We start from the raw sequence: 12113 nt of genomic DNA, 5'->3' as shown, positions 1-12113 counted from the left end.
ATCGAGATATTCAACAAAAACTAAAATCCAAGATGGCAGCCGAAAGGTGAATTTCGCGAGTGCTAAAAATCAAGGTAATGATATTCAGCCAATGTTCTATCAAATGAGCAAAAAAATTTGGGGGTGGTACAAACTGCTGGGTCAAATTATAAATGCACTGGACTATAATATAAAAAAATTAAGTATAGGGTTTGTTAAAAAATAACTAATCTTTAAATGAGATTCAATATTTTAAGTTTTAGTTGTATACAAAAACTAGAAAACATACCTACTTGTGACGCTATCGTGTATAGTCTATTTCATATCATTAAATCAATTAAATTATTTAATTTGATTCAATATTCTAGAACAATTTACAACATTCCTCATGACGACATTGATGAAATTTTCAATGTTGTCTAAATGACCAAAAACAATCCATCAAAACAAAAAAAAAAAAACCGTTTGTATGAACGTTTTCGGACTAAAATCTGCAGACGATTTTATTGGTACCAATGGACAATTATTACGAAACAAATTCAATTCCAAAACATTAATTAGAATATTTTTTGTATATTAAAGCAGATGAATTAAAAAATACAAGACCTCAAAAACTAATTTTGTCATAAAAAATGGAATGAGATAACCGGCATATGTAACTAAAAAATTGTATTTCTTCAGAAAAGGTGTTTTTATCAGTTAATTTTTTTATTGCATTTTATACTCATAAAGTCAACTTAAAAAAAGTATTGCAAACCGTATAACAGTTTTGTGTTATAGCAAAATGAGCTTTGCAAGCTTTTTGTGATTCATACAAATTTTAGTAACATCGGTATCTTGTTGTTGTTACGATGCTAAACAGCGCTGTTGAAAAAATCACCAATATTTATTTTTCCTTCAAAGCTCATTGCTAATGGCAAAAGCTTTTCTTGGTATAAATAAAAAATTTTCCTATTGCATAGTTTCATTCACTTTCCAATTTTACTGCGTGATAAATAAAACTACATATTAAATTGGTCTTATGTTCAACAATTGACAAGAAATAAAATTATATTCTCTATTGATTCTTGGAATCTCAATTTTCATAAACTATAGTAAATTCTTATTGCAAGAGATTAAATTCCACTATTTCAGGTAATCCGTACTGCAGTAAAATTTCCCAAATATAGTATCCGCCGCAGCAGTGCAATTTTTAGTTTTTGTTCTTAAAAGAAACGTAGATTGAACACTGAACATGCATATGCATATGCATTCAGGTAAAAAAATTAAAAATTTATTTTTTTCAAATTTTCGAAAATAAAAGCAAGAGGTACTTAAGCATTTCAAAAATTGCATCCAATTTCATCGAGTGAGACATCGAAATAACTGGAAACAAAAAAATTCCTGGAGGTCTGGTTGCTAGGTTATTTACTTCCACTGTTATTTCTGTAACTTGTTCACTGTGATCTCATAATTGTAAACCAAAACATGTTTCGGGACTTTGATCTGAAAATATCTGCTTCCGAAAGAAAAACAAATACTTTGATTGCGTATAATTCATCAACCCGAACTCCTACAAATTTTTCGTTTTCAGCCAGGGGCGGAATGGCCCACCGGGCAACCGGGATTTTTCCATGTAGGCTCTCGGACAAGAAGAAAATTTTTAAAACACTTGAAATTCTAGTTTGTAAAAGAAAACTTTTTCATAAAATACTCGGTTGCTTGGTTGTGGCCCCCTATGGATCTTCCGAGATCCACAGAATTATTTTTGTGGCTCTTTAGTCAATGTAGTATAAAGAATCCTTTCTTGTGATATATAATTGAATGGATTTGGAGAAAATTTTTTTTTTAATTCCGAATTTTTAGACAAGGGATAGGTTCTCCTTGGATAATTTTCGAAAGTAAATTTGTAATTTTTTTAGCTGAATGCATAGGCCTGTGCACTGTGATCATATCTGTAAACCAAAACTTGTTTCGAGAATTTGATCCGAAAATAACTGCTTCCGAATGAAGGAAAAACAAATACTTTGATTGCTAATAATTCAGCAACCCGAACTCCTATAAACTTTTGGTTTTCAGTTATGAATAGAGTCTTAAAAGTCCTTTCTTTTGATGTCTCATTCAATGGATTTGGAGAAAATTTTTGAAAATTCCAAATTTTTAGACAAGGGGTACCCCTTGGATAATTTTCTAAAATCTTGAAAAAATAAATTTGTAATTTTTTTAGCTGAATGCATAGGCCTGTGCACTGTGATCTCATATCTGTAAACCAAAACTTGTTTCGAGAATTTGATCCGAAAATAACTGCTTCCGAATGAAGGAAAAACAAATACTTTGATTGCAAATAATTCAGCAACCCGAACTCCTATAAACTTTTGGTTTTCAGTTATGAATAGAGTCTTAAAAGTCCTTTCTTTTGATGTCTCATTCAATGGATTTGGAGAAAATTTTTGAAAATTCCGAATTTTTAGAAAAGGGGTAGGTAGGTACCCCTTGGATAATTTTCGAAAATCTTAAAAAAATAAATTTGTAATTTTTTTAGCTGAATGCATAGGCCTGTGCACTGTGATCTTATATCTGTAAACCAAAACTTGTTTCGAGAATTTGATCCGAAAATATATGCTTCCGAATGAAGGAAAAACAAATACTTTGATTAAAAATAATTCAGCAACCCGAACTCCTACAAACTTTTGGTTTTCAGTTATGAATAGAGTCTTAAAAGTCCTTTCTTTTGATGTCTCATTCAATGGATTTGGAGAAAATTTTTGAAAATTCCAAATTTTTAGACAAGGGGTACCCCTTGGATAATTTTCGAAAATCTTAAAAAAATTAATTTGTAATTTTTTTATCTGAATGCATACTTGTTTCGAGAATTTGATCCGAAAATATATGCTTCCGAATGAAGGAAAAACAAATACTTTGATTGCAAATAATTCAGCAACCCGAACTCCTATATACTTTTGGTTTTCAGTTATGAATAGAGTCTTAAACGTCCTTTCTTTTGATTTCTCATTCAATGGATTTGGAGAAAATTTTTGAAAATTCCGAAGTTTTAGACAAGGGGTACCCCTTGGATAGTTTTGGAAAATCTTAAAAAAATAAATTTGTAATTTTTTTAGCTGAATGCATAGGCCTGTGCACTGTGATCTTATATCTGTAAACCAAAACTTGTTTCGAGAATAATTAGATCCGAAAATATCTGCTTCCGATGAAGGAAAAACAAATACTTTGATTGCAAATAATTCAGCAACCCGAACTCCTACAAACTTTTGGTTTTCAGTTATGAATAGAGTTTTAAAAGTCCTTTCTTTTGATGTCTCATTCAATGGATTTGAAGACAATTTTTGAAAAGTCCGAATTTTTAGACAAAGATAATTTCGAAAATCTTAAAAAAATAAATTTGTAATTTTTTTAACTGAATGCATAGGCCTGTGCACTGTGATCTCATATCTGTAAACCAAAACTTGTTTCGAGAATTTGATCCGAAAATATCTGCTTCCGAATGAAGGAAAAACAAATACTTTGATTGAAAATAATTCAGCAACCCGAACTCCTACAAACTTTTGGTTTTCAGTTATGAATAGAGTTTTAAAAGTCCTTTCTTTTGATGTCTCATTCAATGGATTTGAAGACAATTTTTGAAAAGTCCGAATTTTTAGACAAAGATAATTTCGAAAATCTTAAAAAAATAAATTTGTAATTTTTTTAGCTGAATGCATAGGCCTGTGCACTGTGATCTTATATCTGTAAACCAAAACTTGTTTCGAGAATTTGATCCGAGAATAACTGCTTCCGAATGAAGGAAAAACAAATACTTTGATTGCAAATAATTCAGCAACCCGAACTCCTATAAAGTTTTGGTTTTCAGTTATGAATAGAGTCTTAAAAGTCCTTTCTTTTGATGTCTCATTCAATGGATTTGGAGATTATTTTTGAAAATTCCGAATTTTTAGACAAGGGGTACCCCTTGGATAATTTTCGAAAATCTTAAAAAAATTAATTTGTAATTTTTTTATCTGAATGCATACTTGTTTCGAGAATTTGATCCGAAAATATATGCTTCCGAATGAAGGAAAAACAAATACTTTGATTGCAAATAATTCAGCAACCCGAACTCCTATATACTTTTGGTTTTCAGTTATGAATAGAGTCTTAAACGTCCTTTCTTTTGATGTCTCATTCAATGGATTTGGAGAAAATTTTTGAAAATTCCGAAGTTTTAGACAAGGGGTACCCCTTGGATAGTTTTGGAAAATCTTAAAAAAATAAATTTGTAATTTTTTTAGCTGAATGCATAGGCCTGTGCACTGTGATCTTATATCTGTAAACCAAAACTTGTTTCGAGAATAATTAGATCCGAAAATATCTGCTTCCGATGAAGGAAAAACAAATACTTTGATTGCAAATAATTCAGCAACCCGAACTCCTACAAACTTTTGGTTTTCAGTTATGAATAGAGTTTTAAAAGTCCTTTCTTTTGATGTCTCATTCAATGGATTTGAAGACAATTTTTGAAAAGTCCGAATTTTTAGACAAAGATAATTTCGAAAATCTTAAAAAAATAAATTTGTAATTTTTTTAACTGAATGCATAGGCCTGTGCACTGTGATCTCATATCTGTAAACCAAAACTTGTTTCGAGAATTTGATCCGAAAATATCTGCTTCCGAATGAAGGAAAAACAAATACTTTGATTGAAAATAATTCAGCAACCCGAACTCCTACAAACTTTTGGTTTACAGTTATGAATAGAGTTTTAAAAGTCCTTTCTTTTGATGTCTCATTCAATGGATTTGAAGACAATTTTTGAAAAGTCCGAATTTTTAGACAAAGATAATTTCGAAAATCTTAAAAAAATAAATTTGTAATTTTTTTAGCTGAATGCATAGGCCTGTGCACTGTGATCTTATATCTGTAAACCAAAACTTGTTTCGAGAATTTGATCCGAGAATAACTGCTTCCGAATGAAGGAAAAACAAATACTTTGATTGCAAATAATTCAGCAACCCGAACTCCTATAAAGTTTTGGTTTTCAGTTATGAATAGAGTCTTAAAAGTCCTTTCTTTTGATGTCTCATTCAATGGATTTGGAGATTATTTTTGAAAATTCCGAATTTTTAGACAAGGGGTACCCCTTGGATAATTTTCGAAAATCTTGAAAAATAAATTTGTAATTTTTTTAGCTGAATGCATAGGCCTGTGCACTGTGATCTCATATCTGTAAACCAAAACTTGTTTCGAGAATTAGATCGGAAAATATCTGCTTCCGAATGAAGGAAAAACAAATACTTTGATTGCAAATAATTCAGCAGCCCGAACTCCTACAAACTTTTGGTTTTCAGTTATTAATAGAGTCTTAAAAGTCCTTTCTTTTGATGTCTCATTCAATGGATTTGAAGACAATTTTTGAAAAGTCCGAATTTTTAGACAAGGATAGTTTTCGAAAATCTTAAAAAAATAAATTTGTAATTTTTTTAGCTGAATGCATAGGCCTGTGCACTGTGATCTCATATCTGTAAACCAAAACTTGTTTCGAGAATTTGATCCGAAAATAACTGCTTCCGAAAGAAGGAAAAACAAATACTTTGATTGAAAATAATTCAGCAACCCGAACTCCTACAAACTTTTGGTTTTCAGTTATGAATAGAGTCTTAAAAGTCCTTTCTTTTGATGTCTCATTCAATGGATTTGGAGAAAATTTTTGAAAATTCCAAATTTTTAGACAAGGGGTACCCCTTGGATAATTTTCGAAAATCCTAAAAAAATTAATTTGTAGTTTTTTTAGCTGAATGCATACTTGTTTCGAGAATTTGATCCGAAAATATGCTTCCGAATGAAGGAAAAACAAATACTTTGATTGCAAATAATTCAGCAGCCCGAACTCCTACAAACTTTTGGTTTTCAGTTATGAATAGAGTCTTAAAAGTCCTTTCTTTTGATGTCTCATTCAATGGATTTGAAGACAATTTTTGAAAAGTCCGAATTTTTAGACAAGGATAATTTTCGAAAATCTTAAAAAAATAAATTTGTAATTTTTTTAGCTGAATGCATAGGCCTGTGCACTGTGATCTCATATCTGTAAACCAAAACTTGTTTCGAGAATTTGATCCGAAAATATCTGCTTCCGAATGAAGGAAAAACAAATACTTTGATTGAAAATAATTCAGCAACCCGAACTCCTACAAACTTTTGGTTTTCAGTTATGAATAGAGTCTTAAAAGTCCTTTCTTTTGATGTCTCATTCAATGGATTTGGAGAAAATTTTTGAAAATTCCAAATTTTTAGACAAGGGGTACCCCTTGGATAATTTTCGAAAATCCTAAAAAATTAATTTGTAGTTTTTTTAGCTGAATGCATACTTGTTTCGAGAATTTGATCCGAAAATATACGCTTCCGAATGAAGGAAAAACAAATACTTTGATTGAAAATAATTCAGCAACCCGAACTCCTACAAACTTTTGGTTTTCAGTTATGAATAGAGTCTTAAAAGTCCTTTCGTTTGATGTCTCATTCAATGGATTTGGAGAAAATTTTTGAAAATTCCGAATTTTTAGACAAGGGGTACCCCTTGAATAATTTTCGAAAATCTTGAAAAAATAAATTTGTAATTTTTTTAGCTGAATGCATAGGCCTGTGCACTGTGATCTCATATCTGTAAACCAAAACTTGTTTCGAGAATTTGATCCGAAAATAACTGCTTCCGAATGAAGGAAAAACAAATGCTTTGATTGAAAATAATTCAGCAACCCGAACTCCTACAAACTTTTGGTTTTCAGTTATGAATAGAGTCTTAAAAGTCCTTTCTTTTGATGTCTCATTCAATGGATTTGGAGAAAATTTTTGAAAATTCCAAATTTTTAGACAAGGGGTACCCCTTGGATAATTTTCGAAAATCCTAAAAAAACTAATTTGTAGTTTTTTTAGCTGAATGCATACTTGTTTCGAGAATTTGATCCGAAAATATATGCTTCCGAATGAAGGAAAAACAAATAATTTGATTGAAAATAATTCAGCAACCCGAACTCCTACAAACTTTTGGTTTTCAGTTATGAATAGAGTCTTAAAAGTCCTTTCGTTTGATGTCTCATTCAATGGATTTGGAGAAAATTTTTGAAAATTCCGAATTTTTAGACAAGGGGTACCCCTTGGATAATTTTCGAAAATCTTAAAAAAATTAATTTGTAATTTTTTTATCTGAATGCATACTTGTTTCGAGAATTTGATCCGAAAATATATGCTTCCGAATGAAGGAAAAACAAATACTTTGATTGCAAATAATTCAGCAACCCGAACTCCTATATACTTTTGGTTTTCAGTTATGAATAGAGTCTTAAACGTCCTTTCTTTTGATGTCTCATTCAATGGATTTGGAGAAAATTTTTGAAAATTCCGAAGTTTTAGACAAGGGGTACCCCTTGGATAGTTTTGGAAAATCTTAAAAAAATAAATTTGTAATTTTTTTAGCTGAATGCATAGGCCTGTGCACTGTGATCTTATATCTGTAAACCAAAACTTGTTTCGAGAATAATTAGATCCGAAAATATCTGCTTCCGATGAAGGAAAAACAAATACTTTGATTGCAAATAATTCAGCAACCCGAACTCCTACAAACTTTTGGTTTTCAGTTATGAATAGAGTTTTAAAAGTCCTTTCTTTTGATGTCTCATTCAATGGATTTGAAGACAATTTTTGAAAAGTCCGAATTTTTAGACAAAGATAATTTCGAAAATCTTAAAAAAATAAATTTGTAATTTTTTTAACTGAATGCATAGGCCTGTGCACTGTGATCTCATATCTGTAAACCAAAACTTGTTTCGAGAATTTGATCCGAAAATATCTGCTTCCGAATGAAGGAAAAACAAATACTTTGATTGAAAATAATTCAGCAACCCGAACTCCTACAAACTTTTGGTTTTCAGTTATGAATAGAGTTTTAAAAGTCCTTTCTTTTGATGTCTCATTCAATGGATTTGAAGACAATTTTTGAAAAGTCCGAATTTTTAGACAAAGATAATTTCGAAAATCTTAAAAAAATAAATTTGTAATTTTTTTAGCTGAATGCATAGGCCTGTGCACTGTGATCTTATATCTGTAAACCAAAACTTGTTTCGAGAATTTGATCCGAGAATAACTGCTTCCGAATGAAGGAAAAACAAATACTTTGATTGCAAATAATTCAGCAACCCGAACTCCTATAAAGTTTTGGTTTTCAGTTATGAATAGAGTCTTAAAAGTCCTTTCTTTTGATGTCTCATTCAATGGATTTGGAGATTATTTTTGAAAATTCCGAATTTTTAGACAAGGGGTACCCCTTGGATAATTTTCGAAAATCTTGAAAAATAAATTTGTAATTTTTTTAGCTGAATGCATAGGCCTGTGCACTGTGATCTCATATCTGTAAACCAAAACTTGTTTAGAGAATTTGATCGGAAAATAACTGCTTCCGAAAGAAGGAAAAACAAATACTTTGATTGCAAATAATTCAGCAGCCCGAACTCCTACAAACTTTTGGTTTTCAGTTATTAATAGAGTCTTAAAAGTCCTTTCTTTTGATGTCTCATTCAATGGATTTGAAGACAATTTTTGAAAAGTCCGAATTTTTAGACAAGGATAGTTTTCGAAAATCTTAAAAAAATAAATTTGTAATTTTTTTAGCTGAATGCATAGGCCTGTGCACTGTGATCTCATATCTGTAAACCAAAACTTGTTTCGAGAATTTGATCCGAAAATAACTGCTTCCGAAAGAAGGAAAAACAAATACTTTGATTGAAAATAATTCAGCAACCCGAACTCCTACAAACTTTTGGTTTTCAGTTATGAATAGAGTCTTAAAAGTCCTTTCTTTTGATGTCTCATTCAATGGATTTGGAGAAAATTTTTGAAAATTCCAAATTTTTAGACAAGGGGTACCCCTTGGATAATTTTCGAAAATCCTAAAAAAATTAATTTGTAGTTTTTTTAGCTGAATGCATACTTGTTTCGAGAATTTGATCCGAAAATATGCTTCCGAATGAAGGAAAAACAAATACTTTGATTGCAAATAATTCAGCAGCCCGAACTCCTACAAACTTTTGGTTTTCAGTTATGAATAGAGCCTTAAAAGTCCTTTCTTTTGATGTCTCATTCAATGGATTTGAAGACAATTTTTGAAAAGTCCGAATTTTTAGACAAGGATAATTTTCGAAAATCTTAAAAAAATAAATTTGTAATTTTTTTAGCTGAATGCATAGGCCTGTGCACTGTGATCTCATATCTGTAAACCAAAACTTGTTTCGAGAATTTGATCCGAAAATATCTGCTTCCGAATGAAGGAAAAACAAATACTTTGATTGAAAATAATTCAGCAACCCGAACTCCTACAAACTTTTGGTTTTCAGTTATGAATAGAGCCTTAAAAGTCCTTTCTTTTGATGTCTCATTCAATGGATTTGGAGAAAATTTTTGAAAATTCCAAATTTTTAGACAAGGGGTACCCCTTGGATAATTTTCGAAAATCCTAAAAAAATTAATTTGTAGTTTTTTTAGCTGAATGCATACTTGTTTCGAGAATTTGATCCGAAAATATACGCTTCCGAATGAAGGAAAAACAAATACTTTGATTGAAAATAATTCAGCAACCCGAACTCCTACAAACTTTTGGTTTTCAGTTATGAATAGAGTCTTAAAAGTCCTTTCGTTTGATGTCTCATTCAATGGATTTGGAGAAAATTTTTGAAAATTCCGAATTTTTAGACAAGGGGTACCCCTTGAATAATTTTCGAAAATCTTGAAAAAATAAATTTGTAATTTTTTTAGCTGAATGCATAGGCCTGTGCACTGTGATCTCATATCTGTAAACCAAAACTTGTTTCGAGAATTTGATCCGAAAATAACTGCTTCCGAATGAAGGAAAAACAAATGCTTTGATTGAAAATAATTCAGCAACCCGAACTCCTACAAACTTTTGGTTTTCAGTTATGAATAGAGTCTTAAAAGTCCTTTCTTTTGATGTCTCATTCAATGGATTTGGAGAAAATTTTTGAAAATTCCAAATTTTTAGACAAGGGGTACCCCTTGGATAATTTTCGAAAATCCTAAAAAAACTAATTTGTAGTTTTTTTAGCTGAATGCATACTTGTTTCGAGAATTTGATCCGAAAATATATGCTTCCGAATGAAGGAAAAACAAATAATTTGATTGAAAATAATTCAGCAACCCGAACTCCTACAAACTTTTGGTTTTCAGTTATGAATAGAGTCTTAAAAGTCCTTTCGTTTGATGTCTCATTCAATGGATTTGGAGAAAATTTTTGAAAATTCCGAATTTTTAGACAAGGGGTACCCCTTGGATAATTTTCGAAAATCTTAAAAAAATTAATTTGTAATTTTTTTATCTGAATGCATACTTGTTTCGAGAATTTGATCCGAAAATATATGCTTCCGAATGAAGGAAAAACAAATACTTTGATTGCAAATAATTCAGCAACCCGAACTCCTATATACTTTTGGTTTTCAGTTATGAATAGAGTCTTAAACGTCCTTTCTTTTGATGTCTCATTCAATGGATTTGGAGAAAATTTTTGAAAATTCCGAAGTTTTAGACAAGGGGTACCCCTTGGATAGTTTTGGAAAATCTTAAAAAAATAAATTTGTAATTTTTTTAGCTGAATGCATAGGCCTGTGCACTGTGATCTTATATCTGTAAACCAAAACTTGTTTCGAGAATAATTAGATCCGAAAATATCTGCTTCCGATGAAGGAAAAACAAATACTTTGATTGCAAATAATTCAGCAACCCGAACTCCTACAAACTTTTGGTTTTCAGTTATGAATAGAGTTTTAAAAGTCCTTTCTTTTGATGTCTCATTCAATGGATTTGAAGACAATTTTTGAAAAGTCCGAATTTTTAGACAAAGATAATTTCGAAAATCTTAAAAAAATAAATTTGTAATTTTTTTAACTGAATGCATAGGCCTGTGCACTGTGATCTCATATCTGTAAACCAAAACTTGTTTCGAGAATTTGATCCGAAAATATCTGCTTCCGAATGAAGGAAAAACAAATACTTTGATTGAAAATAATTCAGCAACCCGAACTCCTACAAACTTTTGGTTTTCAGTTATGAATAGAGTTTTAAAAGTCCTTTCTTTTGATGTCTCATTCAATGGATTTGAAGACAATTTTTGAAAAGTCCGAATTTTTAGACAAAGATAATTTCGAAAATCTTAAAAAAATAAATTTGTAATTTTTTTAGCTGAATGCATAGGCCTGTGCACTGTGATCTTATATCTGTAAACCAAAACTTGTTTCGAGAATTTGATCCGAGAATAACTGCTTCCGAATGAAGGAAAAACAAATACTTTGATTGCAAATAATTCAGCAACCCGAACTCCTATAAAGTTTTGGTTTTCAGTTATGAATAGAGTCTTAAAAGTCCTTTCTTTTGATGTCTCATTCAATGGATTTGGAGATTATTTTTGAAAATTCCGAATTTTTAGACAAGGGGTACCCCTTGGATAATTTTCGAAAATCTTGAAAAATAAATTTGTAATTTTTTTAGCTGAATGCATAGGCCTGTGCACTGTGATCTCATATCTGTAAACCAAAACTTGTTTCGAGAATTAGATCGGAAAATATCTGCTTCCGAATGAAGGAAAAACAAATACTTTGATTGCAAATAATTCAGCAGCCCGAACTCCTACAAACTTTTGGTTTTCAGTTATTAATAGAGTCTTAAAAGTCCTTTCTTTTGATGTCTCATTCAATGGATTTGAAGACAATTTTTGAAAAGTCCGAATTTTTAGACAAGGATAGTTTTCGAAAATCTTAAAAAAATAAATTTGTAATTTTTTTAGCTGAATGCATAGGCCTGTGCACTGTGATCTCATATCTGTAAACCAAAACTTGTTTCGAGAATTTGATCCGAAAATAACTGCTTCCGAAAGAAGGAAAAACAAATACTTTGATTGAAAATAATTCAGCAACCCGAACTCCTACAAACTTTTGGTTTTCAGTTATGAATAGAGTCTTAAAAGTCCTTTCTTTTGATGTCTCATTCAATGGATTTGGAGAAAATTTTTGAAAATTCCAAATTTTTAGACAAGGGGTACCCCTTGGATAATTTTCGAAAATCCTAAAAAAATTAATTTGTAGTTTTTTTAGCTGAATGCATACTTGT

This window comes from Episyrphus balteatus, chromosome 2 (genome assembly GCF_945859705.1).
Source record: "Episyrphus balteatus chromosome 2, idEpiBalt1.1, whole genome shotgun sequence".
Taxonomy (NCBI): Eukaryota; Metazoa; Arthropoda; class Insecta; order Diptera; family Syrphidae; genus Episyrphus; species Episyrphus balteatus.
This window is presented reverse-complemented; position numbering follows the sequence as displayed.